The sequence below is a fragment of the Mustela erminea genome, chromosome 16 (genome assembly GCF_009829155.1).
Source record: "Mustela erminea isolate mMusErm1 chromosome 16, mMusErm1.Pri, whole genome shotgun sequence".
Taxonomy (NCBI): Eukaryota; Metazoa; Chordata; class Mammalia; order Carnivora; family Mustelidae; genus Mustela; species Mustela erminea.
Window position 1 is genome coordinate 50,681,153 of NC_045629.1, and position 27,853 is coordinate 50,709,005.

Below are 27,853 nucleotides of genomic sequence, written 5' to 3' on the forward strand. Positions count from 1 at the left end.
GTCATGATCCCAGGGTCCTGGGATCCAGCCCCACATCCGGCTTCCTGTTCTGCTGAAAGCCTGCTTCTCCCTCTCCGGCTCCCCTGCTTGTGTTCCCTCTCTTGTGTCTCTCTTTGACGAAAAATAAATTTTAAAAAATCTTAAACAAAACAAAACAAAACAAAAAAAACCCAGGAATAAAAGATGAAGTTCTGTGATTCCACTACCCCGAATTAGCAATTAATATTTTGATATTTATTTTTTCAGACTCTTTCCCTCTGCCCAGCCCTCTCACTTTCCCCTCTCTCTATAGAATAAAATGTGCTGTTTTGTAACTCGCCTTAAAAAAAAAAAAAGAAAGAAAGCTTTATCTATCATGGATATCTTTCCACACATTGATAACTATCAAGGTAGAATTCTTAGAGCTTGCATTTTCTCTGGATAGTGCCAGTTACTAACTTAACTTTTCAGACTTCAGAATCCTGGTAATCGTGGTTGAAGTCATAGGTGTGAAAGGTGGGTCTTCCTTTTCAAAGGCCAAACATGGTCCTTTGTCAGCTATAACTGAGACCATAACACAAGCCTGCAGAAGGGAAAGTGACCAAAGACAGCCATGGTTGGGCACCTGGATGGCTCAGTGGGTTAAGCCACTGCCTTCGGCTCAGGTCGTGATCCCAGGGTCCTGGGATCAAGTCCCACTTCGGGCTCTCTGCTCAGCAGGGAGCCTGCTTCCCCCTATCTCTCTGCCTGCCTCTCTGCCTGCTTGTGACCTCTCTGTCAAATAAATAAAATCTTTAAAAGGAAAAAAAAAAAATGGTTAATGGTCCCTCTACCCAGAAAGTAGCATGGCATTTTTAGTTGAAATCTTCTGAATGTTGAGAAGACCTAGAATAACAGAATAGTCACAAATGTTCTCCCTTGGAATTCTTCAGCCCTCACTCCCACCAAGCCTGGCTGTGCAATGTAGTCTTCTCAGGAAATCCTTTGTTTCCATCCTCCAAGTCAAGCACATAGGCCCTTTTGGCTTTCGGTGCTATGTTGTTACCAAAAAAGAGATATAGAACAAATATGGGAAGGGGGTGACCCAAACCAACCAAAAACAGACTGGGAGATGAGATAGCTTCCAAAATATGACATGGTCCTTTTATGGTTTAATGAAGCCTGTGAGCTCCTTTGCAGAATAATGTTTTTAAGCTCATAGATGATATTTGTAAGATGACAGAGAAAACCATTATATGGATATACTATTATCAAAATATCAAAAAATAAAGTTGTCATTTAGCAATAGAGTACACTTTCTTGAACATATTCAATAACAGGATGTAGTGTGGGTCTAATACCCAGAGTACTGAAGTCAGAATGAGCATAAAGGAGATTTGGAGATGTGCAACAGCTGCAACTCACTATGGAAATATCTGTGATTTCTATTAGTTACAAAGTTGCAGGTCATGCTGATGCCACTGTGGGTTTGTTTCCTTTAGTTATAGGGCAGAAAAGGCTAAGTTCCCAGACTCCTCAATTCTAGCCACCAATGTTTTGGGGATCTGGGGGAACCTTGGAGTAAGCACCCCTGCTTGGCCTGCTTTTAAGAAGGAAAAATGAAACCTGGAACACTTTACTCAGGGGAGGGACTAATATCGCCACCTACTTTGCACTCCCTAAAGATCCGCCTGCCCCTCTGAACCCAAAGTTGCCACGCAGCAGGGGGAGGACTAAGGCTGAAGGGCAGTGATTACTTCCTGTCTCAGTGGCAGTTCACATCCCTGGGGAAACTGGCAGGCTTCACCTCCACTACACTTCTGTTTGGCTCTGAAATGAGCTCTTCCTGGGTGTTTTCCTATTGGAATGAGGGAAAATGGACACGGGGAGAAGGGGATAAAATCAAAAGTATGACCTTGGGGGCAGTTGCAGGGTTTGAAAATCTCTTTGTGCTGGGCTCTTCTGGTACTCTTGGGCTAGTCATTTTAATGTGCCAAGCCTCAGTTTCTTCAGCTGTAACATGGGAAGAACATAATAACTATACCCAAAGAAGTCAGGGGTGTTGGGAAGAGCTTAAGGAAGTCAGTCCATGTGAAAATGTTTGGCGAAGACTGAAGCAGTGCTAATGTGCATAGAATCCCTTGGGGATCCTGGGAAGGGCAGATTCTGATTCGGGGGCCTGGAGTGGAATCCAAGATTCCACACTCTAACAGTGTCCCAGGTGATGCCTAAGCTGCCAGTCTGGGGTACACATTTTGAGTAGCAAGTACTCTATAAATGTTCATTGTTAAATCTTTATTGTCACTGTAGTATTCCAGCCAAACCTCTGACACCACGAGAATGACACCTACAGACAGGGAGGAAGACACAACCCATCAAGTGAGGTCAGGCTTCTGCCAGCAGGACACTCGTCTCCTAGTTCCACCTCCCCTTCCGTGCCTCCCACTACCAACCAGGGTGAGGACTGGCCATGGCCAAGTCAAATCCTGTTTCAAACAAAATCATACAAATTAACCAAACACGGAATGTAGGAGCAAATATTGAATAGGATGCTTGTGCCCTCCCCCCAAAAGAAGTGTATGTGGAAAATATTTTTTATTTGTAATGCTAAATAGCTCTCATACTTCCCAGAGAATACATATATGTTGCATCTTTTGGTTTTGCAAGTCAGATCATTCCGGCACAATTTTTCCAAACATCCCCTTTCTCGTGGCACTCACCGGCAAAGAGCTTTAGACAGTTCCCTAAGACCTAGTACGTCTACTCTGAGCTCTGCCTTTGAATGTCTAAGAATGGGCACTGTCAGAAGGGAGGTAATAGGTCATGTCTTATGAAATCTGTGCAAAAACTCTGGAATATATATGCCTAGGAAATTCTCCCACAGGCCCATAAAGATGTTTATCACAGAATTTCTTGGGGTAGCTGAATGTTGGAAACAGTCTAGATGCTTATCACTGGAGAAAAGGATGAGAAAAACATGGCAGATGTGCACTGTTGAAAACTAAGTAACAGAAGTGCCAACCAGATGTACACAGCAGCTTTGACGGATCTAAAAACCCAGAATTAAAGGGAAAATGTAGGAAACAGAATGGGATTTAGAGCACACATGATCATTTCTGTAAAGACACGCGGGCATAAAAATGATATACCTTTTGCAAAAAGGTATACATGTACTTATAAAGATATATTAAACATAAGAGTGGGTGCTACGGGGGCAAAGGAAAATGACATCAGGGTCTGGAGGTAAAAAAGAAAAGGTAAAATAAGAAAAGAATCTTGCATAGGTTAATGAGGAATTGCTTAAAAACTGAGTTTTTAACTAAAATTTCTTCACCTGGGGTAAAAAGTAAAAGGATAAAAGCAAACAAAACGTCTAAAACCCTCCTCTACCACATGTATAAAGGCTTTACAACGCAGCCCACATGACCGAACCCAAAATTAACTCCCATTTCAGGTGCCATCTTCTTCACAGTTACCTCACAACAGATCCCAGCATCATCACAACATCCCCTCTTTGACATCTTTTTGACTACAGTCAACTTCCTTTCATCATGGCCTCTTGCAGCATTCATCTTCAATCCGTCCCTAGCAGACAGGGGCTGGGCCCCAACGCAATGCAGGCAACTTCAGCGAAAGATGGGTTAGGATACGTTAAGTCCGGGGGTGTTGTTTCCCTGAGCTTTGGGTGACATCACTGATTTGACAGAACCTTACAAAGTCATTTAACTGCACATCTTCTCCGGGACACACGCATGGTTATCTATAATTTAAGAGTCTCTGTTTTCCATTAGACTGTAAACGCAGGGAGGGTCGGAACTTTGGGTCCGCTCCCCAGAATTAATCACATAAGGGGTACCTCTCATAAGCTTTGAGAGATGGCTTCCCCGAACCCCTAAACCAAAAGGTGGAGCAATCTGGCCTCTAATTAGTTCACACAGCTAATTCAAAACCGTAATTGGTAGTAGTTTATATTACACTTTGTATTACGGTCCTAGGATACGCCACAAAATTAATATATGATAAGGAGAGGGTTGCTCAAGTTCTTGTGTCCTGACGCATTAAAGTACCATGTCTACTTTCCTATCCTTCAAGAAACTGTGGAATGAATGCTCCAGAATTGACTGGCTAAAACGAAAAAGAGTTTGAATACCGTTAAGGTGAACACTCGAAGCCCCACGGTTTGGGATGGAAATCCGAATCGCTTGAAACTGCCGGTGAAAGCCCACGCAGGTAAGGAGGGGGTATTCATCAGTGGGCCCTCGCATCTTTCAGAAAAATGGAAGCCACCTTCTGTTCAGTCAGATCTGGGGCGCCCAGGGCCAGCAGATCAGATATTTGTCTGATTGGTTGTTCCCCAGAAAGCCTGCACTTTCGCTTTCGGAGTGGCAGGAACAGGAAGCAGCCGTGGGAACCCACCCTCCCAGGACAGGTCATTGTGATAGAGCATCATGGGACTCCCCCAGGCTAGAGCCCGCTAACAGCCGGCCTGTTCTGATTGGCTCATTCTCCAGGAGGCGGGGGTGGGGGGGTTGTTGAGAGTTTCTCCAGAGATTGAAGAGCCTGGCAAGAGGTCTTGGAAGTGGTGTGGAGAGCGTGCCTGCCATTATGATCATTGTGGACCCGGAGTCCCACGCTCTGCATTTCAAGGGCTTGGCCTTTGGGGTGGGTTTGTCTCCTTGTACTGATGACTTTTCTCAAAAAGATTAATTTTTAGGTTGGCTTTTTCACCACTCCTCTCCTTATATAAGGACCCAACATTCATTTTTAACATACCCAACTAAGTGGAATGAAAAGACCGTCTCACCGCCGAGGGAAGAGCAATTAGGTGCTAAAATGGGTTGGTCCAGGGCCTGCCTTCATGCTCCCGTTGCCACGGCAGTCTGCAGTTTTTAGCTCCAAAAGTCATTGCTGTCTGCTAGGACTTGGATGGTTAGCTTCTGCTGCCTGCAGCTCCAGGAGAGAATCCAAAACCCGAGCATATGCAGAATATTTAAACTTAAATTTGGGTATACGGCTGCTGCTAGAGTGGCATTGGTTCTGTGCTACATTTGGCATTGAAGTTTGCCATCTGTCCAGGGTAAGCAGGTGAGGCCACTAGATGCCCGCTGCTCTGTGGTCCCACAGCTCTCCTGTTTGAGCATTGGAGTTTAATGATTATTATGATATGACAACACTAGAGAAGAAAAAGGATTAATTGGGAGAGAATGGTGGAAGCATACAAAGGACTGTAGTGGAAGAGACATAGATCATCTTGCAAGAGTAAAAATGGGGGAAAGATCAGGATCTCAACCTTGGTTGCTTGTTAGAATCACCTGGGAGGGCTTAAAAATCCCCAGTTCAGCTGTACTCAAGATCAATTAAATCATCACCTCTGGGGAGGAGACCTAGATATCAGTAGTTTTAAAAGCTGTCAGGTGATTCCAGTGTGCAACCAAGGTTGAGAACCACAACTCTAGACTCAGGAGACTTGGTTCTAATCAAGCCATTTACAAACAGCCAGTGTGGTCTGGGGGAAGTCACATATTTACTTTCTCTTTAGTTTTCTTCTGAATGAAAGGAAGGGATTACTTCTAAATGTATTTGACCAAAAGCAACACAATTTTGACTCTCAGGGGCCATTTTATAAAATGGTTTTCTAGAGCTAGATCTAGATATAGTCAAATAGCAATTGAAAGTCAAGTTGAGGTTCAAACTCTGAAATGTCCTTAAGTATCTGATTTGAATGTTGCTATCTACTTCAGATTCACCTACAAACTCTTCCAGCAAAAGTCTGGTAAAAGAACCCAGGTAGGGATGCCTGGGTGGCTCAGTTGGTTGGACGACTGCCTTCGGCTCAGGTCATGATCCCGGAGTCCCAGGATCGAATCCCACATCGGGCTCCCAGCTCCATGGGGAGTCTGCTTCTCCCTCTGACCTTCTCCTTGCTCATGCTCTCTCTCAAATAAATAAATAAAATCTTTAAAAAAAAAAAAAAAAAAGAACCCAGGTAACTTTCTAGGGCTTCTCTAGGAAGAGGAAATGGTTTTCTCCCTTCATTCCACAAGACTTTAAAAGAAGGACAGTGGGTCTGTTTGTCTCACATTGCTACTTAGCTGAAAAATTAGGCAACTATTGAGAAAGGTCACTAGGGCTTGCTTATACTCCCTCCCTTTCTCTTCCCACATCTGGGGATAATTGCTATCAGCCAAGGACATTTAAAATGAATCCACTTAAAAAGAGAATCATGGTTTGGTAGTGGGTGTATGGTGGGGGGGAGGGAAGTTTGATTGAAAATTCATATAGAAAAATGATACTAAATGATATTAAAACATACTTTCTTAAGTTTAACAAATCTATGTTATAATTGCAAATGTGCACTGATTTTTTTTTCATTTTTAAAATTTTATTTTTTGAATTTAAATTCAATTAACCTATAGTGTATTATTATTAGTTTCAGAGGTGGAGTCCAGAGATTCATTCGTCCTATATCACACCCAGTGCTCACTCCACTATGCGCCCTACTTCACATCATCACCCCGTTCGTTACCCCATCCTCCCACTCCCGTCCCCTCCAGCGACCCTCAGTTTACTGCACTGATTCTTAAAGAATGAATTAGGTGTTAGTTACTTTTCTCAGCATATATTTTCTGACAAAATTATATACCATAGCAACTTTCATTTTGACTTTTAAAGCCCTGTCATAGAAGAGGTTGGGTTTTGGGGTTTCATTTGTTGCTTTTGCAAACTACTTAAGAGTTTATCAATTTTTCTTAAAGCTTCCCTTTATCCCTTGATATTTAAGTCATTTTCTTCTGAAGGGCTTAACATGGCACACCTCAGAGCTCTGTTTTTCAGTTGTAAGCTGGTTTAAACAGGTCAGATCTTTATCGGTCAATGTTTTTGCTTGAGATGCAAGCAATTCTCCAATACTACTTTTGTCAACTTTGTGAAATCCTGCATCTTTTGCAAGTTTGGCAGTTTTACTGTACTATATTGGCTAAATTTTTTAAATGGCAAAAGACTGATTCACATACACCTTATTGATAGGATAGGAGTGTTAGCTGAGAAATGTTTTAGTAAGGACCAATTTTATGAGTGATTTGTTTATTACAATATATTTTCACTACTCAACTTCCTAACTTTAAGGAATTGGATAATGAACCCTTGAGTAATTATAAATATACATATAAATAATATATCCCCATATATACACAAGAGGTCAATGTACACTGTAAAGTATATGCTATGTAATGTAAGTTATTGTAAGGCTTAGTTTTCTAAACTCATAAACCTACCTCCCCTTACTCTACCACTGGCCATTTTCATAGATTACTAGAATTTCTTTTGTTTTTCCCTAAGTAGCCTCTATACCCGATGTGGGGCTTAAACTCACCATCCCAAGATCAAGAGTCCCATGTTCTACCAACTGACCCAGGGAGGCACCCCTCTTTCTAGTAGTTTCTCTAGCTAATAACTGTGTCCTGAGAAAGAAACTGACCAGCTAGTTTTCATGCATTATAATAATGCTAATAATAATCTCTAACACTTATTGAGTCAAGTCTCCCTTCCAAACACAATTCTGTATTTTCTTTTTTGGTATCTACAGCCACCTGTGACTGAAGTGCATAATACCATCTCCATTTTGTAAACAAGTTCACATGCATGCTCTATTTTGGTAACTACCTGTCGAAAGAACTGGGAATGTTCTATAGCAGGTCTCCAGAGGTAGAAATCCCTTCTCCTTTGTCTAGTCTGAAAACCATTTCCCTGGCCCGGGACAGAAGGTAAGTCTGTCCAGATAAGATAGATAGCTTTCTAGCCCACACCTTTATCAGAAAATCCTAGACCTGGGTTGAACCTCCTCTGACCTCCGCTCAGCCCCCTCCCAGCATCCTGACCCGTGAACTACCCCCCCCCCCATTTCAACCCTTCAGTGCCAAGAGGCTCACCACCTCCCATAACACTTTGTTTTTATTTTTATTTTAAAATGATTATAATTGTTCAAAAGTTTGGCCTTGGATCACGTGGGTATCTTCCTTCCTGTAGCTCCCATCCCTACTAATCCCAGTTCTGCCATTGTGGGCTTCCTTCCCCATACAAATAAGTCTCCGTTTCTGTGGGGATGCCCTTCATATATTGGAAGTCCCTTATCACCTGAACTGTGGTGCGAAGCTTCCTGCTGTGTTTACACATCTTAATCACTTTTTCAGTAGGCTGTAAACTTAGAACCAGAGCTTTTCTGGGCATTGGACATCAATTAGTAAAGGTGAATTAGGACCAATTAGGTAAAGGTTAAACACAGACCAATAAAGCACTTGTAAAAGTGTTTGCGTAATCCTCCAAAACAAAGGGTGTTTCCCCCTCCAACCACCCCGCCCCCAACAACTATGTAAAAGGGTCTAAAACTACTAATAGGAATGAAGTACAGAAAGGTCCCAAGGTTGTTAATCCACTTCTGGCGCCTGAACCCGGTGTCCTTCCTACGCTTCTTAAAGCCGGAGATCCTTAGGCTGGGCTTCTGAATTCGTTTTGACAATGGACGTCTTTTTTAAAGCAGAGGTTCTCTAAGAGATGGCACTTGAGTTTCAGTAGCTTCTATCTAGCTGATTCTTCCTTTTTAGAAATAGAAGGAGATCCTAACAGTGGAAGAAAGAGCCTCTTACAAGTTCATTTCCCTGGACAAAGGCGGGAGAGGCTGGTGGACAGCGTGTGGAAGGGAGAAGGTAATCTTTTGGTTTTCTTGTTTTTTTTTTTTTTTAAGTGGAAAGATGCTTCAAGGGTTGGGAGTGCAGAGGCTTTCCTTTGTGGTGTCTTCCCACCAACCCCCTCTGAGGTTGCTCCATGGGTCCGCAGATTCATCTATTCCCAAAGTCACGTGTCATGTGTCCCATTTCCTCTATACCCAGGCCCCCAGATGAGGGTGCAGAGCAGGAAGAGCAGAGGTGCTGGCAGAGAACTCAGAAAAGAGCCAGAGGGTCTCGAAGAGTGAGCACAGGTGCAGCTGTATGGAAAGAAAACACCAGTAAGTCTAGCACCGCTCTAAAATCAGATTTCCGAACCCCACTCTTGGGTCCCAGATGGAACTCCCCACAAAAGCTCCTGAGCATCAGTGAAGTTCTACCACAGGCATCCATTCCTTTGATGATACTTCTGGCTTTGGGAGAGAAAAGAAAAGGAAACTGAGAAGCTGGGTGTGTTGCTAGAAAGGTGCATATGACAAAGACCATAGGCTAGGCACCGGACCCTGGGCTAAATCTTTATTAAGATTATCTCCCTTAACTTCATTCAAGCTACCTGTATCCTCTCTCTGTACAGCAGAAGGAACTGAGACACGTGGAAAGAAATTTAAAAGCAATTCATGCACATTGGATTTGGCAACAATTTCTTGGATATGAAGCCAAAGGCGAAGGCAACAACAAGTCTGTGAGTCATAAATCTGATAATGTCCAGAATATACAGAGAGCTCCTGAATCTCAGCAACAATGAAAAACCCTGATTAAAAAATAGGAAAAGTACTCAGGCATTTCTCGAATGGATCTATGACAGACCAATAAGTGTATGAAAAGATGCTCAACAGCACTAATCATTAGGGAAATGCAAATCCAAACCACAAGGAGATACCACCTCACATCCATTAGGATGGCTATAGTTAAGGTAAAAACAAAAACAAATTAAATGTGGTAAAGATGTGGGGAAGTGGGAATAGATGCACACCATCGGTGGGCAAGCAAAATGGCACCGCTCCTGTGGAAAACAGTATGGTGGGTCCTCAAAAATCTGAAAACATTCACTACATGATCCAGCAATTCCACTTCTGGGGATGTACCCAAAAGAATTGAAAGTGGAGTCTGTAAGTGATATTTGTACACCTGTGTTCATAGCAGGGTTATTCACAGTAGCTAAGATGTGGAAGCAACCCAAGTGTCCATCAACAGATGAATGGAGAAGCAAAATGTAGTTTATATATACATTGGAATATTATTCATTCTTAAAAAGGAATAAAATGGATGCTACATCATGGATGAAACTTGAAGGCAAATACTGTATGATTCCAATTATATGAATGGTATGGATTGAATGTGTCACTCCAAAATCCGTATGTTTGGGAACCTAACCCCCAAGGTGATGGTATTTGGAGGTAGAATCCTTGGGAGATGATTAGGTCATGAGGGTGGAACCTTCATGAACAGGATTAGGGCCCTTATAAGAGAGACCCCAGAGGGCTACTGTACCACTTCTGCCCCGTGAGGATTGACTGAGAAAATGGCCATCTATGAAACAAGAGTGGGGACACACCAGACACCTAATCTGCCAGCTTCATGGTTTTGGACTTTCCAGTCTCCAGAACCATGAAAAATAAGTATTTGTTATTTCAGTCACTCAACCTATGGTATTTTGGTAGAGCACCCCAGAACAGAACGGACTGAAACAATGAGGTCCCTGAAATAGTCAAACTTGCAGAGACAGAGTAGAATGATTGTTGCCCGGGGCTGGAGAAGGGGAGGCCACAGGAATCATTGTTTAATGGGTGGAGAGTTTCCGTTTTACAAGATAAAAAGAGTTCTGGAACTGGAGCCTGATGATGGCTGCACAAGGACATGAATGTCCTTAATGCCACTGACTCACACCTAAAAATGGTTAAGATGGTAAATTTAATGCGTATTTTATCCAAGTAAAAGAGTGGGGGTGGGGGAGAAAGCATACCATTAAATGAATTCCAGCATATATTAATAATCTAATAACTATTAATAATCTAATTACAGGGGTGCCTGGGGGGCTCAGTCGGTTAAGCATCTACCTTCGGCTCTGGTCATGATCCCAGGGTCCTGGGATCGAGCCCCACGTCAGGCTCCTCACTCAGCAGGTAGCCCACTTCTCCCTTACCTGTCATTCCCCCTGCTTGTGCTTGTTCTCTCTGTCAAATAGATAAGTAAAATCTTAAATTAAAAAATCTAATTATATTAATTAATATATACATCAATAACAATATATTAATAACCAATAAGTATAGATAATATCACCAATACTATGATTCAAACTACTCTAATTTAATAATACTAATTGTTTACTATTATATATTAGTAGTTACTGTATTAATGCTAAATAATTATTAATAACCTAATCACTAATACTATGATGTAATTCTATTAAATAAATAAACAATTTTAAAGAGTGATCCAGATGGTCATTGGATTGAGCCCAGGCAGGCCGCCTTCTGTGCCCTGTCTGCCTCTACTTCCCCACCTGGCGTGGGGTCATGTGAGGGTTGTGGCCATTCCTAGAGGCTGGGTCTAATGCTCCCTAAAAGCTGGGGTTTTGGGATGCTTGGGTGGCTCAGTTGGTTGGGTGTCTGCCTTTGGCTCAGGTCATGATCAAGCCCCGCTTCAGGCTCTCTGCTCAGCAGGAAGCCTGCTTCTCCCCTTCTGTCTGCCTGCCCCTCTGCCTACTTGTGCTCTCTCTCTCTCTGTCAAATAAATAAATAAAATAAAAATTAAAAAAATCTGGAGTTTTTAGTCATGATTAGAGCCATCAGAGCTGTCGTTCCCAAGCTTGAGTACTCGTGAGTCGCACGGGGCAGGGCGGGGGGAGTTCAAATACAGATTCTTGAGTTCTGGCCCTAAAGATCCTGATTTGGTAGCTCTGGGGTAGGGCCCGGGAATCATTATTTTCCAAACACTCCTCAGGTGTTTTGGATAATCAGCCAAGTGTGGCAATCACTAGGCTAGATTGTTAGTGTGGCCTTTGTTATGAACCTCAACTAATTCCAGGCACCTGCTTTTCTGGACTTAGATTCAGTTATGAAGTTGCAGACCACACCAAGGTATAGCTCCAGAACTCCGGGGCTGGCGCTCAGCACTCAGTCCCTTGACAAATATACATCGTGTCTGCCACGTGCTTGCACTGTGCCAGGAACAGAGACTGTTAGAGGAGGAAGGGTCCATGCTCTCATGGAATCCGTTGGCTGGCAGAGATCTATTAAAGCCTGCCTCTGCGGCCCCCAAACTTCCATTTCCACCAGGCTTTGTTCCCTTGTATTTTGTATTTCCGGGCCTGCCCAACTTACCAGATCATAAACTTCTTTCAGAGCTAGATCTGTGTCTGGTTCATTTGGAGGCTGTCATTTTCTCCTGGACAGCCACCCCCCCCCACACACACCCAATGGTCCACACCTAGTGTAAAGGCTTATACTCAGTACACGTCTGTTGAGGACATACATGCATGTATATATCAGCAGATATTTACACAGGACCTACTATGTGGCTGGTGTGGCTCCAGGTAACAGGGCTAGGCTGGGGGCAACATTTAGCAGGTGCCCTCTCTAGGTTTGTGCAAGTGCAGAGCAGGGAACTGGTCATGAGAGCCTCCTTGAATGTTGCGCCCTGGGTGCCTCGCTTGCCTCCCCCTTGTCTGAGCCCTGCTAGCTGCTAGGGATATAGCCGTGAACAAAGCATCCCGAGATGAGCGGATCCAGGTGAACTCTCCCTTCCCAGACTCTTTGCCAGGCTGTGCGTGTTGCCCATCCTTAAGTCTTTTTCACTTGTGTGCCACCTGCCTTCCCACCTCAACTGAAGCCATATTCTTCCTCATCCTTCTCTGCTCAGCCCACCTCTAAAGGCAGTCTGCCCAGGACGGTGTTCTCCAGAATCTTGTCCCTGACCACCTCAGTGGGAATCCCTGGTGACACTTATTTAAAATGCAGCTTCCCAGGCTCAGACATTGAGGGTAGAACTCAGGAGTCTGCATCACTGACATGCTCCCCGGGGGGACGGGTCAAGGCGCTTTACAGGTGGGGGTGAGGGTCTGAGACCCCTCACCAGTTTCTTCAGTCAGCAATGCTAAAACTGACCAAAAGAAGGGGAAGTTGGGGAGAAGGGCATTTTAACATGCTTCCGTTCCTCAGCGATTCTGTTTGCCAAGGCAGGAAAGGCAGGCACGGGAAGGGGACAATCAGAGCGGCACATGTTGGCCTTGACTCTGGCCCTGTGGAACTCTACAGGAGGATCTTCTCTCAGCTCTGTCTTGCCCTTTAGCTGTGCCCCTCCAGGCCCGGCCCCATCTTCCTTGAGATTCTCGAGTTACCTCCCTTACCTCCCTAAAGAGCGAGAGGCTGGCACTGCCACTAGCTTTGGAAGGTGGGTCAGAAGTTTCTGCGGTGCTGGGTAGGAGCAAGTTGGGTAGGTAAGTGCCTGGGTGAGGATCTGAGAGCCCCAGGGCCCACAAGGAACATGAGAGGGTCTGGAAGTCTGGTCGTCCCTGACCTCCAAGGCAGGCACCTAACATTTTTACTTGCTTCACGTAGTACCCTGCATGGATGCCTGTCATGATATCAGATGCATACTGGTTTTTAGTTTTTTGTTTTTAAGAGTTTATTTATTTATTTGAGAGAGGGAGCATGTGCACAAGTGGGGGGCAGAGACAGAAGGAAAGGGGGAAGCAGACTCCCTGCTGCGGGACCCCAAGACCCCAGGATCATGACCTGAGCTGAAGGCAGACACTTAACCGACTGAACCTCCCCAGCGCCCCCAGATGCATACTATTTAATGGCGATCACCTGAATGAAATAAATCAATTGTGTGGTTACCAGTAAACCCGGTTTCCAGGGTGGGGCATACCTTTGGCTTTCCCAACCCATTAGCCCCTTGGCAAGTATCAGCTGCGAGATTCCTCTGGCTGTCCAGCCACACCCAGCTTCCTCCGAGAAGAGTTCCGGAGTGAAGTTTGACTCTGATTTTGAAAGGGTTCAGGCAGGGAGATGGAGGACCCATCAAGTCCAGCTCAGGAAGGAATTCTGGGTCACCATCCCAGTGTCCCTAAATGCCAGGTCATCGATCTAGGGCCTCCAACAGCAGGCCATTTGAGTTGAATTGATTAATAACCTGTTTATTTGCTTATAAGATTGAGGACAGTGGTTTTCAAGCTTTCAGGCCCATCAGGATCCCCTATGGAGGTGGTCGAAACAGGAGCCCAGCTGCATGTTGGAATCTGGAGTGATAAGGCTTGGGAACTGCTCTTGTATCAGCTCCCCAAGCAATTCAGCTCCACACGTGAGTCTCAGAACCTCTGCTGCTTTGAGGTGGAAACCTCTACCCCATTGGTTTCTTTACTAAAGCCAGGGTCTTTATTAAATTTATTACATTGTTCCTTTATTGAAGCAGGGTGGGAGCTGCCTTCTCTTCAAGCGTGGTGGTTTGTACTCCAGAGACCTGGTTAAAATGGAACTACCTTTCCCAGACTCCCTTTCCCATGGGAAAGTTCCCATAAGGCAGAGTTGGCTGCTGGAGGGATTTGCACAGGATCTGGAAGGTGAACCAGAAGCAGTAGCTATTACTCTTGGAAGGTCATCACGGTTAGATGAGATGACAGGCAGACACCAAGGGGCCAGCTCCGCGCTTGTCCTCACTCTCCTCCACTCCACATCCAGCTTCTCTTACCCACTGCTGACTTGAGAACTCACAGCAGCCCCAGACCCTTCCTCAGATGCTCAGTGACAGAGCCACAGAGGAGGGACCCACACAGGACACAGCCCCTAAAGTCCTCCCACAGGCTTCTCCTTGTGCCCTCCACAGTGGTAGGTCGATGCCGTTTGTCTGACTGACTGCTTGGCGGTTCCCTCTCACCCTCAGACCCTCTGGAGTGGTTACCTCTCCAGCTTCTCCTTCCACTGAGTTAGGCTAATGCCTGTCCTAAATCCCTTATACCAGAACCCACAGCTTCTGCTTCTCTGAATAAACCCTGACTGACCAGACAAGAAATGCTTGGGAATCAGCCTTCCGTATAGAACCAAAGAAGTGTGTAAATGTCCAAAGGATATTAAGACGTGTAGACACCATGAAAACAGCTAAGAAATAATCCAATCATTCCTACCTTCCAGGATTATAGGGCAACTGAAAAATATAGTTCCCTTAGGTTCTCTGCTGGCAAATACAGGACTTTGGGCAAGTTAGAAAAAGGTGACCTCTTTGGGCAGAATTAGTAAAATCAGCCTTTGCTTCCTCCTGTTTCTCCCTTTAGCTGGCTCCCCTATGCAAGCCACAACCTGCATAGCTGTTGATAGCGGCCCTTGGTACCTCCTCTACCCTTTAGTGCAGAGTCCAGCCTCTAACTGCTTTCCTAGTATCATCAAGCACAGACAGGTCACAAAACCACCTCACCAACAGGCTTCAGGGAAAGATAGGGGTTCTTTGTACAGCTGCACATTTCCACTGCTACCAGTGCTGAGGGCAGCCATCCTTTCCTGACCACCCATGTGACCAAGTTCTGGAAGGATCCTGCATTTCCCCTATCATAGCCCTCACTATACTGCAATGTGACGATTTATTTGATATCCGTCTTAGCCACCTGACGGTAAGCAGGCATGCTGAGGACACGGTCTCTGATTTGGTCACCTTTGGATCCCCAGTGTCCAGTAGAGGACCTGGCACAGAAGAGCATCCAATGAATATCTGTGGACAGAGTTCATGAGTCAAACAGAGCTAAAGGAAGACTCTTGTCTTCCTCTACTCCCTTCGGACACCAGTCAAAAGTCCCAGGTTGTCATGTGCATATCCAACCTACTGGCCATAAATCAGGGGTTCCCATGGTTCTCTCCTCAGGTTTGAGACTTTCTCACAGAACTCAGGGAAACACTTAGATTAACTGGCTTATTATGAAGGATATAAAGAATATAGATGAACAGCCAGATGAGGAAGTGCATAGGGCAAAGTCTGGAAGGATTCCTAGGGCAGGACACTCTGTTCCTGTGGAGCTGGGCCACCTCCACAGGATGCCAGCACATGGAAGTGTTCACCAATGCAGAAGCTCTCCCAACCCCCCAGTTGAGGGATTTTTATGGAGACTTATCATGACATAGGCATGATGGGTTATTAATTCCTCTCCACCCACTCTCCCCTCCCAGGAGGACAGGTGTGGGGCTGTATGTCCCAAGTTTCTGACCATGGTGTGGTCTTTCTGGTCACCAGCCCCCAGCCTGAAGCTCTCCAGGTGCTCACCAAGAGTCACCTTGTTAGAACAAAAGATGCTCCCTTCACCCAGGAAACTCCTAGAAGTTGAGGAGCTCTGTCAGGAGCTAGGGTCGAAGACCAAATATTAGAACAAAAGATGTCCTAGCATCTTTATCACTCAGGAAATCGTAAGGGTCTTGGGATCTTGGTGTGAGGAATTGCAGACAGAGGCCAAATATATATATTTTTCTTATGTCATAAGAGGTCACACCTGGTTCTAGAGCTGGGACTTTCTTATCATGCTATGTCCTCACTTGAAAGGGTCTGGAACCAGGAACCAGATCTTTGCCTCCCTTTGAGTATGTGATTCACACACAGAGAAACAGGCTAATTACTGGGCACTACGGTCTGCTCTGGTCTGAGGCCTTTGTTGGTGCTTGGTTAATCTTGGCCAATCACAGGCACATCAGGGTTGATAAACAGGCGATGTAAGAGCCCCCCCCCCCACTCCATTCTCCAGAGCCCATGATTGCTAATCTATTATGGCCCTTAAACCTTCTCAAGACAACAAACTCCCCAGGTAGTTACTGTCTATGGCTCAGAGTTACTACAGTAGATAAAAGCCATTCTTCATCCTTGGGCAGCCTCCAAGGGCTGTCTTCCTGTCGTCTGGGCCATTTAAGGCATTAGCTACTTTGTTTACTGGGGGGTCTTCACCAAAGAATACCAATAAGTGGGATGCCTGGGTTGCTCAGTGGTTAAGTGTATGCCTTTGGCTCGGGTCATGATCCCAGTATCCTGGGATCGATTCCCACATCAGGCTCCCTGTTCAGCAGGAAGTCTGCTTCTCCCTCTCCCACTTCCCCACCTTGTGTTCCCACTCTCTCTCTCTCTCTCTCTGTCAAATAAAATCTTTAAAAAAAATCAACAAATGAAGCATAAATTGAGTCATACATAAATGGCCCCAAATTTATCCAACTCAAGTAACCAATAAATGAATACAAATAAACCATTTTTAACCCAATCAACTGGAAAAGGCAAAAAAATGGCTTTGTGAGTATGGTATGGTGCAATGTTAAGATGGGGGTTGGATATGGAATCAACTGCTTGGGCACAAGTCTGGCCCCACTGGGGGCTGTTTCACTGCAGAGGCCTCCCCTCCCAACATGCAGGCTGGTTTGTCTTGAGTCCAGCTCAGCTGCTAGGGGTCTCTGGACCCCGCCCACCTCCCTGCTCGGCGGTGGCCTCACATTAGCTGCTGAGCTTGGCATCTGGCAGCAGTTGAACCCTCAGTGTGCTATCAGGGGAAGCCAGGAGAGGAGGAGGAAAGATGTGGTGCAAAGGGAAGGAGGTGGAGGGGAGGGGACACAGCCACTTGTCTTCTTGTTCCAGTTCTGCCACTTAGAAACCACATGACCTAGGACGAGTCAATAGTTTGAGCTTCCATTTCCTCATCTGTGAAGCAGGCCAGGGAAAGAGTCATTATTAGTTGCTTAAATGCATCTCACTGGAATATTAAGACCATGAAGTCAAATTAAAATGGTTGACACGAACGTGTTCTAAGTTTGGGAAGGGAAGGCTTTGTTTTGTTCGCTACTTTAGATCATGGAGCCTGACCCATAGCTAGTGGGGTGTTGGGGAAAATGTCTGTGAACAAAAAATCGTTCTCCCCTGGAGGTAGAGGGAGGAATAGGATTAGGAAGGAGCACATGGAGACTTCAGAGGTGGAGGTGATGGTCTATGTCTCTGCTCTCTGGAGGTTACGTGCTTCATTAGTACTCTGTGCGTTTGCATGTTAAATATTCTTTTGCATGCAAAATTAAACTCAAAATGGACTAAAGACCTTAATGTGAGACCTGAAACCATAAAAGTCCTTGAAGAGAGCACAGGCAGTAATTTCTCTGACATGTACGATAGCAATATTTTTCTAGATATGTCTCTAGAGGTAAGGAAAATAAAAGTAAAAATAAACTCTAGGGAGTACATCAAAATAAAAAGCTTCTGTATACAAAGGAAACAATCAACAAAACTAAAAGACAACCTACTAAATGGGAGAAGATTTTTGCAAATGACCTATCTGATAAAGGGTTAGTATCCAAAATATATAAAGAACTTACACAACTCAACACCCTAAGAACAAATAATCCATTTAAAAATGGGTAAAGAACACCAATATATGTTTCTCTAAAGAAGACAAACAGACAACTAGCAGACACATGAAAAGATGCCAACATCACTCTCATCAGGGAAATGCAAATCAAAACTATAATGAGATATCACCTCACACCTGTCAGAATGGCTAAAATCAAAAACACAAAAACCAAGTTCTGGCAAGGATGTGGGGAAAAAGGAACCTTGTGCACTGTTGGTGGGAGAGCAAACTGGTACCGTTATTGTGGAAGACAATATGGAGTTTCAGCAACAAATTAAAAATAGGGACACCCAGATGGCTCAGTCCGTTAAGCATCTGCCTTCGGCTCAGGTCATGATCCCAGGGTCCTGGGATCAGGTCCCACATCGGGCTCCCCACTCAGTGGAAAGCCTGCTTCTCCCTCTCTCTCTGCCTGCTGCTCTAACTACTTGTGCTCTCTCTCTTTCTGTCAAATAAGTAAATAAATAAAATCTTAAAAAAAACAAATTAAAAATAGATCTACCCTATGATCCAGTAATCACACTACTGGGTATTTACCCAAAGAATACAAAACCACTAATTTGAAAGGATGTATGTACCCCTATATTTATTGCAGCATTATTTATAATAGACTAATTATGGAAGCAGCACAAGTGTCCATCAACAGATGAATGGGTAAAGAAGATGTGATACACACACACACACACACACACACACACACACACACACAGAGTTATAAAAAAGAATGAGATCTGGCCATTTGCAACAATGTGGATGGAACTAAAGGGTATTATGCTAAGTGAAATAAGTCAGTCCGAGAAGGACATAACATATCCTGACACTCATATGTGGAATTTAAGAAACAAAGCAAACGAACAAAGGAAAAAATAAAAGAGAGAAACAAACCAAGAAACAGACTCTTAACTATAGAGAACAAAACGGACAAATAGAAGGGAGATGGGTGAGGGATGAGTTAAACAGGTGGTGGGGACTAAGGACTGCACGTGCGATGAGCATTGAATAACAGACAGAATTGTTGAATTCCTATTTTGTACTCTTGAAACCAATATAACACCGTATGTAGGTTAACTACACTGGAATTAAAATAAAAAACAAAAAAATATTTTGCATCTGTATTCAACATCTCATTAGGCACTTAAAACATTAATGCAAAAAAGAAAATAATACAGAGGGAAAAAGCCCTATAAAGCACCTTGCCAAAAGAAGATAGTATTATTATAAATCTTGGTGTTGCTTCTGCACGAGCATTAAAACCGTTCCGAACGACCTCACTTAATTCATCAAGGTCCTATATTTGGGTCAAGTATTGTTGAAAGCAGAGAATTCATGGAAAGAAGTTTGTATCAGAAACAAAGACTCGGCGAGATATACTTTTTAAAGAGTGCTATTTCGGCTAATATATCTTGTTCAAGTTCACTTTTGAAAGCTGGCTTTCACTTATGTGTGGGCCACACCTGTGCCTAGCCAAGGTAAAGTGCGGGTAAGATGTCATGTCTTTGCTTGTGCAGGACCTCTGTCTTGCTTCACCTTGCTAGTTCGTGCATGTCATTCAAGACCTACCCCAGGTGTCATCCTTTCCAGAAAGTTTCTCTGAATCACCCATTGACATCCTGCCACCTTCGCACATCTTTCGCCGTGGTTCTCAGTCTGGAGTGATTTTGTTCCTGAGGGGACACCTAACATTGTCTAGAGACATTTTTGCTTGTCACAGCTGCGTCGGGGGTGGACGGTATACCAATGGCATCTACTGCAAGGCACAGCCCAGCCAGCCCCGCGACAAGGAATTACCTGATCTACAATGTCAGTAGTACCACCCTTGAACCCTGCTTGACGGTATGAAATTTTCTCTGTGTGTCTTACTGAGAGTCAGGTTCACCGTGGACATCGACCTGGTCGATTTAGCCTTTCATCCACAGCACCAGCACACTGCTTGGAAAACACACACACACACACACACACACACACATACACACACACAGAAACAGGCATAAGTGTTTTGGAAGAACTGATTATTAGGTTAAGCCAAATGAAGGTGCTGACATTCTACCTTTTTGACTGGAAAAGCGGACATTCTGTATGATGCAGCCACAAATGTGGTTTAACCTAAATAATTTGGACTGGGCCGGGGGTGGCGATCAGACTTCCCCAAGGAGGAGAGACGCCGGAAGTACTTATTCCAGATCTTGCCTCCTCTGCTGCACAAAGCCAGCACCAAATTTTTTACTTTGTCTTTGTACCCAGTTTTACTTCTTTGTAGTATCTCCCCCAACATCATACTTCTCAGGAGAGTACCTTGTGTGTATGTATGTATATACATATACATTTATTTAATTTTTTTTAAAGATTTTATTTATTTATTTGACAGAGAGAGAGAAGTCGCAAGTAGGCAGAGAGGCAGGCAGAGAGAGAGGAGGAAGCAGGCTCCCTGCTGAGCAGAGAACCCGATGTGGGGCTCCATCCCAGGACCCCGGGATCATGACCTGAGCCGAAGGCAGAGGCTTTAACCCCCTGAGCCACCCAGGCACCCCTATTTATTTACTTTTTTTGTTTGACACACAGAGAGAGAGAGAAAGCACAAGTAGGCAGAGCGGGAGGCAGAGAGAGGCAGATGCTGACCAGGGAGCCAGATGTGGGGCTCGATCCCAGGACTCTGGGATCATGACCTGAGCTGAAGGCAGACACTTAACTGACTGAGCCACCTGAGCATCCAAAAAAAATCTTGTATTTGGAAGGCACTAGTAATTTTTTGTTGACTAGGGTTCGGGTAAACTCTTTTTATCTCAAGTTGGTCTTTTCACTGTCTTTGCCCTTGAGCCCCAGGGAACTCTGAAGAACGGTGTTGACAGGCACAAAGTATGCAGTTCTCCTGATGGCAGTATGCACAAGAAAACATACTCCCCAAGTATCACCCTGAACCGCAACCTGTCAGAGGAGCCAAAATGGAATCTGTCAGGAGCTACAAGCCCAGAAGCATGGCTGGTGGCCATCTGTGTGGACACGTGACCCTGGCGTGTCAGGCAGCCCCACACACACCCAGCACACAAGCCTTGGCCACTTACTCACCTCGTTTTCTGGAGCAGGTGGTGGAGGATAAACATTTCAAAGCTGGACTCAGAAGTTGGCACAGTCCCACTTTCAACCACACGTAAGCCAGAAAACTCTGGAAAACTGAACTGTTTATAAGGGTCAAACTTCAGTAAGTCTGATAAAGTCTGGCTCCAGGTGCCCGTCCTGTCTTTTGAAAGAATTGCCCAGAAGCTCGTTGCTGACTGGCTGGATGTCACCAGGGGCGTCCGGTCTCCCCTTGTGTGGAATCTGGCTGCTCAGACACAGCCCCACAGCTCAGAGGCTTGCAGCCAAGAAGATAAGCCCAGGGTAGCCCTGTAGGCTATCCAACCATCTGCCAGCTGGACTTACTCTGGGCCACTGGTGACCTCTGCAATGACACCAGACACCAGTAGCAAAACAGCCTGGGATCCAACATGCTTCTCCTTTCCTTTCCGTGCAACTCCTAGAGAGTAGAGATGGCTGGGTCCTACCCTCTCCAATGCAGCAATAACCCCAAAGACATTCATTCATGGGGATCTCGGTTGAGGCTTGAATCCCACCCCAATCAGATCTTGTAGTCAGAGCCATGGATTAAAAGACCTGATTCTAGGGGCGCCTGGGTGGCTCAGTGGGTTAAAGCCTCTGCCTTCAGCCCAGGCCATGATCCCAGGGTCCTGGGATGGAGCCCTGCAGGGTATCTGCTTCCCGCCACCTCCCCCCAACCCTGCCTGCCTCTCTGCCTACTTGTGATCTCTGTCAAATAAATAAATAAAATCTCTGAAAAAAAAGTTAAAAAGACTCGATTCTAGATTACATAAAGCAAATTCTAAGTGTAGAGGATTGTTTTAAGTAAATGAAGAATTCAGACCATTCTTTAGCTATTTTCACCTAGGTAGATTTTTTTGTTTTAACCCTGGTTTATGGGGAAAGGATCTGGAGATATTCGATATGCTGATGTTTATGAGCTCAGATTCTTTGAAATTTATCTGTGAGACTTGGTGAGGTAATAGGGTTTCCACTATTTCCTTAGGGAAAGTTCTGGAGCCCTGTAAGTTTCCAGCATTTATTATTGTAATCTCACTGTCCTTCAGATTTAAAAATGCTGTAACTGTGGTGATTGCATTGTGTGGACAGCCCTTCCCAAATGTACCCTCTTCCCTCCTTTTTTTTTTTTTTAAAGACTTATTTATTTGAGAGAGAGAACAAGCAAGAGTGAGAGCCTGAGTAGGGGGAGGGGCATAGGGAGAGGGAGAGAGAAAATCTTAAACAGACTCCATGCTCAATATGAGCCTGACTTGGGGCTCGATCTCACGACCCTGAGATCATGACCTGAGCCAAAACCAAAAGTCAGACACCCAACCCAACTGAGCCACCCAAGCGCCCCAAACTTACCCACTTTCTACTTCTTCCTGTGGAGTATGCTCTTGGTAGAACTTGCCACCGCTTCTTTATGATGAGGGGATAGTTTCTGTAAAATTATATTAAAATACTAATAAGAAAGACTTCATTTTTAAAAAGATTTTATTTATTTATTTAAGAGCAAGAGAATGAGAGAGAGAGAGAGCACGAGACAGGGAGGGTCAGAGGGAGAAGCAGACTCCCTGCTGACCACAGAGCCTGATGCAGGCCTTGATCCTGGGACTCCAGGATCATGATCTGAGCCAAAGGCAGACGCTGAACCAACTGAGCCACCCTCATGCCTGGAAGACTTCATTTTAAATATTTTATTTATTTATTTGACAGACAGAGATCACAAGTAGGCAGAGAGGCAGACAGAGAGAGAGGAAGGGAAGCAGGCTCCCTGCTGAGCAGAGAGTCTGATGTGGGGCTCGATCCCAGGACCCTGGAATCATGACCTGAGCGGAAGGCAGAGGCTTTACCCATTAAGCCACCCAGGAGCCCCTGGAAGACTTCATTTTAATTTGTGTTTTTGGACAGAGTGAAATACTCTTCTTTGGTATAACCATCAGAAATCTTACCAACTGATAAATGGAGCATCATTCCTAGACACTGCAGGCTAAAGCCCCCAGTGTTTCAGGGTGCCTGTGTGACTCCATCAGGAAGTAGCAAACTCTTTATTTCAGCTCCTGTCATGATCTCAGGTCCTGGGATTGAATCCCATGTCAGTCTCCACACTCGGGGGGGAATCTGCTTCAGAATTTTCTCTCTCCCTCTGCACTGCCCCCAAAATGAAAAAGTAAATCTTTTCAAGAAGAAGAAGCAGCCACCACTATTTCAAGGGCAGGGGCCATATCTGTTTCCCTCTTGCTCTCCCATGCCAGCAGGGATGATAAACATTTGTTAAAGCACTATGTGTTCCCAGCATCATTTCTAGCTTTCATCTTTTTATACTACTATTATAGTAAGTCTGAAACTTGTAAAGAGTTCAAATCCATAATTTGACAAGTAAAATTAAATATCTTTCATGTTTTGTAAAGTTTTCTGACTTAAGCAACGTCTTACAGTTAAGGGAATACCTTTTATAAAAAAAAAAAATCTGATTTATCTATACTCGAGGCTTCTGAGAATCCTATTTGATCATGTCCAGAGTCTGCTGCAATTAGTATTTAAAGCATGTTCTGCAAAGTTCAATGGGATAATTGCAGCGGTGTGCTAGAGGTAGCTCATATTAACTCTCTGGAGTCAACAGGGTGCCATCTCTTCCTAACTCTGTGCCCAGTGACTTCACACTGGTACCTTGAAATCAGGCTTGGAGGAGTATTTACACCAGGGAAATTGGAAAATGCTACAAATCAGGGCTTTCCCTCATCCTGGGAGAGCTGTTTTTTGAACATTTACCACTGGGGCGCCTGGGTGGCTCAGTAGGTTAAGCGTCCAACTCTTGGTTTGGGTTTAGGTCATGATCTCAAGATGGTGAAATTGAGCCATGAGTCAGGTTCTGTGCTCAGTGAGGAGTCTTCTTGGATTCCCTCTCTCCCTCTCTGTCTGCCCTTCCCCCAGCTCACACACACACACACACACACACACACACACACACACTCTCTCTCTCTCTCTCTCAAAACAAACAAACAAACAAACAAACAAACATTTACTACTATTTCACTGAATACTTGTCTCAAATATATAACTGTGGTCATGTTTCCGATGTCATGATTTTTAAAATCTGTTTTCTTGTAAAAATCAATATATGCATGCATGTTAGATACGTAGAACCTTGTTAAAAATAGATCTGCCAGTATAGTGGTTTAAATATGATAGAAATTTGGAGTGCATGGAGGGCTTCGTCGGTTAAGCATCTGTCTTTGGCTTAGGTCAGGAACCCAACCTCCTGGGGCCAAGCCCCTGCTCAGCAGGGAGCCTGCATCTCCCTTTCCCTCTGCCTGCCACTCCCCTTGCTTGTGCTCTTTCTCTCTCTCTCTCTCTCTCTGTTTAATAAATAAATAAATAAATAGAATCTTTAAAAATAAATAAATATGATGGAAATTTGACGTTTTTCCCCCGTAAAGGTTGAGAAATAGACTCTCTAGATTTGATAAGGTAGCTCTCTTATCCTCAATATACTGCCTTTGTCTCTAGGTCCAAGGTGGGTGCTTGAGTTCCTGCCATCAGGTCTAAATCCCAGCAATCCAGAGGGAAAAATGTTAGGGTAACATCTATCCATTCCTTTTGAGGACATGGCCCAGGATTTTTCACACACCCTTTCTGTCCTCATTCTGCTGGCTAGAACTTAGTCTCATGGGCATTCCTACTACCGAGGAGGCTGCGAAGTATACTCTCTAGGTGGGCCCCACATGCCCAGCTAGCACTTGGGATTTCTATAAATAAAGGAAGAGTTGGAGAATGGGTGTTGGTGGCCAGCTGGAGTGTAAAGAATTCAAGTGATAGGAAAAGGCAGACAGTGAGAACTGGTATCCTCCCCTCCCATTCTAGCTTCTAGTCTTCCTTCCTACAGGGAGTTTCGCAAGTTTCCTATGCATAGATAGACTAGCACCGTGTATATATTCTCTCTTGGGAGATCATCTACACCAAAGGACTCAGGTGTCTCAGTGACCTGAGTTTTAACCCCAGGTTCCACAGCGGACTAGCTGTGCACTAGCACACTAGCGTCCAAGTGTGAACTTGGACGATATATTTAACCACTGTGCTGCAGTTTCTCCATATATAATATGGAGATCATAGTTGTGCCTACCTCTCTGGGTTCCTCTGAGGACCAGATTATGATTCTATACTTGGTGTTTCAATCAGTTCTTAACACATAGGAAGCACTCAGATGTGGGGTGTTATTATCATTATATTTGTATCAATTTAATAACATGGATATTTATTTACTTAAAAATAACAGCATGGGTTTTATTGATTTTATTAGTCTCAACTTGATGGTCTCCTTGGCACTTTTGCTCAGAAGATTTATCTACTCTCATGATAGAAGAATCAGGTAACTTCTGGAGTTAGAAGACTTGCATTTGAACCCAAAAGCCATGAGATTTGATTAGTATTTGAATCCATCATTTAAACTCTCTAAACCTGGATTTTCTAATTTCTAAAAGAGGAAAAATAACATACACCTCCCAGGGTTGCTGTGAAGATCAAATAATACCATGTACATGGGAATCGGTCACAACAACTCAATACTGCATATTGTCATCCACAGCCATAGTGTGTCATTGTTATTCCATACCAAACAAGAGAACCATCAGGTTGGGAAGGATTTTGGGGGTGACTTGGTCCACTAGCCATGTGGTTGAGATCAGAAGGTAGACCTCTCGAGCACCAGCTCAGCCTACCCAGAGGCAGCTCACCAGCAGGTACAGACACCTCGACAACACCTGGTGAATCGGTTCTTTCCCATCTCCCTCCACAGCCACCTCTCCAGGCCCGGCCAAACGAACACCATCTCTTGCTGCGACTAAAACAATGGCCCCTAAAATGGTCTCCCCTGTTCAGATTCTGCCCCCAAATCCACCATCCTTCATACAGCTGTCAGCCATCTTTTAAAAAAACAAAGTGAAAGGTCTGATACTCTCTGACTCTTCCACCTAAGAACATTTAATGGACTTCCATGTTCCGCAAGGCAGTGAGTTAGGCTGGAATGATCCTCCATGGTCTATTCTCTAAGACTCCTGAAGTATCAAAGGCCCTGGCGGGATAAGGAGTTGTGAGGTAGGCCCAAATCCAGGTCAAACTGGAAAGCCAGAGCGCTAAACAGAGGATGGGAGTCACTTTTCTTCTGAGGAGATTTGCCATAACTGGTAAAGTCTGTAGCACACACTAGGATCTGGCAATGATATTCAAAATGGCATCAACACGACCAAGCCCGGGCCAGATCTGGCCCTCAGACTGACTATATGCTGGGGGAGAATGGTGGTGGGGGCTGGTGCTCCACAAAAGCCCTCAGCTTGTGCTTATTCATGCTGTACGCTCCTCTGACTTTGACCCTCACGCTTCCCCAGGTGCCTGGCTGTGGGCTGACTGCCTAGGGAGGCTTCCCCTCAGCGGGTGAGAGAGTTATAGCAGAAGAGAGTTACAGTTCTCTGCCTTCTCGGTGTTCTTGAGTTCTCAGGTTTCTTGGCTCTTCCACATTTCCTGAGCCATTTTTCTGTTTTCAGGCAAAGTGCCCGATGCCTCACAGCTTGTGATGCCTCTGCACTTTTCAGGAAGTGCAGGTCGGGTCTGCAGGGCACATCCTTGGCTGCCTGGGGTCACTTACCAGGCCAAGGAGCGGGATGACAGCAGAGACCTGAGACGCCTCAGCGGGCAACCTCTCTACGTTCACTGAAAGGCTCAGGGCTTTTAAAATCAGAATATTAGTGTTCCAGTTTCTTGGTGCCCCAGCTTCATAGAGGGTATGTCAGGCTCCTGGACGACAGGAAAGGACAGAATTCCAAGAAGGAAACAGGGAAGGTCTGGGAGGCAAATGGTTAGACATTAAGAGTGTGGACTTTAGGATGCAGAGAGGACTAAGACCAAGTCCTGGCTCTGCTACTTGATCACAATGCGACCTTTGCCAAATTCTTTAAGCGCCATTTCTTTCCTATGTAAAATAGGGAAAATAAAATTTTCATGTCGGTTGAACGACATGAAATGGCTTTATATGATCAAATACTGGTGATTTCCTAGAGGCTTAAACCCCATATGGTCCCTTCCTCACAGGGTTGCAGGGAATGAAAGGAGATCACTTAGGAAGAGGGCAGAGCACAGTTTTTGAGGACTATTTGAGTAGGGAACTGAGGGATGTGGGAAGCAAGCCAGGCAGAAGGAATGGTAAGTGCTAAGTCTCCGACGCAGGAGCTCGGGAGTATTTCCACAGCTGCAAGGGAACCGGTGCAGCCGGAGCCTGTGGGGGCGGGGGGGGGGGGTAGCACGGTGTTCCGGACCCAGGCTGGGCTGGATCACCGGGCGCCATGTTGGTCCCTGGGAGCCGGGCGCGTGTGAAGCCGAACGGTGAAAATAAGAGCTGCTATGAATTGTGATTTACGTTCTGCACATTCCTGTGGTCCACAGCCAGTGCTCAGTAAACAGAAGGGAAAGAAACTGAGGATGTAGATAGCCTGTAGATAAAGGAGAGAAGGAGAAGTAGCAGTAACTCTAAATGAAGGGGTTGGGCCGCACAAGCCAGGACTTTCTGGGGAAGAGCAGCATCGTATGCTCCCGCGCCTGCAAATAAGGACCCTCGTGGCCCTGGATTCAGAGACCTTCGCTCTGGGCCCACGATGAACAGGTGTGTCATGGTGCTTGACTCATCCTTCACTGGGGGCAGGCCAGGAAGTTGGTCCCAAGTAACGTAAATTTACTAAATGTAAATTTAGCACACTTA